The 1,197-nt window shown below is 51.5% G+C and overlaps 1 long non-coding RNA gene across 1 annotated transcript; it reads right to left on the minus strand.

The window, feature by feature from the left end:
* Nucleotides 1-8: 8 nt before the first annotated feature.
* LOC107184566 lies at nucleotides 9-963 on the minus strand. Its single transcript, XR_001515420.1, has 3 exons — nucleotides 785-963; nucleotides 516-562; nucleotides 9-91 (listed from the first exon to the last, which is right to left on the minus strand). It is a non-coding gene; the product is annotated as an uncharacterized LOC107184566 (long non-coding RNA).
* Between the last annotated feature and the right edge of the window lie 234 nt (nucleotides 964-1,197).

The raw sequence follows: 1,197 nt of genomic DNA on the forward strand, positions 1-1,197 counted from the left end.
CCCACCCACCTCGCCACAGACCACAGCTTCCCCCGTGGCAGGCCAATGCTCCACTGCAGTCCTCGGCTCTTGCCAGTTCTTCATTTGCAACCTGGGTGAATATAGAAAGTAAGGGTCACAGTGCAGACCACTTACTCCTGGGCACCCCCACCTGAGCCCTTGTTGACTGCAGTCAGCCAGGAATTATCGTCAGTTATCGCTTCTGACGGCACTTCCTATGGGTGATTTCATCAGAGCAGTCAAGCTCACTGTTCCCAGTACTGCTCCCGGCACTACCTGGATCAACTAATGTCGATTAAGCCAGGAGACATTTTGATGGAGTTTGTCTATGCATATCGCTGCGACTTAAGTAGTTCCGGTTAGGGGCCACGATCTCCTAGCCATTGCAATTATGCAATGAGGCAGTGCATTATACACACGTAAAATTACAACTGTACAACGTCAGGCAACTTCAGGGCATTTAAGGAAACAAGACACCCACGTTCCGTACCAAACCCCGGTAGCCTAGGCCTTACCGCCGGGCGCGGTGCCGCTCTGACCTCGGCCCTCTTCGGTGGGTCTGCTGTCGGGAAAGGAAGGACATGCATTTAGGGCGGATTCTGCTGTTAACTGCAACCAAACTACCGAGGTCTCAGCGACTGCGGTCAGATAGTGTGACATCGTCAGTTATCGCATCTGACGGCACTTCCTAGGATCAGTATCATCAGGACAGTCGACCAAGACTTCCTGCGCCCATTACACGCCACCCACGTGTCAGCGCCCCTGGGTGCAGGGCCCCGCTTACCCAGTTCTCTCGGGTTGGCTCACTCCCAATGGTGAGCCCAGGCCCAGTCGCCCCCACCTTGCCTGTTGGAGACCGGGTGTACGCTGACACGGTCCTTGCACCCGAAGGGGCTAGCAAGGCTGGGACCCTTACCCACACAGTTTTCCCAGATTTGTTTGGATGGCAGTTATCAGTAGAATGAGAGCAACCTTTGTAGAATGAGAACAGCCTTTCATGGCTTACCAAGAAATCTGACTATTTACTGAGATTTGCTGTACCGAGAATTTGTCCTTCTGCTCTGTCCCTCCCTTAGAGATTAGGATATTAATCAGGGCTTAGTCAGAGAAGCAGTAAGTCACATACATATGCAGGTGTGTATGTATACATTATGTACATATTGTAAATAATTTATTAAGGAACTGGCTAAGAAAGGC

The sequence above is a fragment of the Myotis davidii genome, unplaced genomic scaffold (assembly GCF_000327345.1).
Source record: "Myotis davidii unplaced genomic scaffold, ASM32734v1 scaffold2646, whole genome shotgun sequence".
Classification (NCBI taxonomy): domain Eukaryota; kingdom Metazoa; phylum Chordata; class Mammalia; order Chiroptera; family Vespertilionidae; genus Myotis; species Myotis davidii.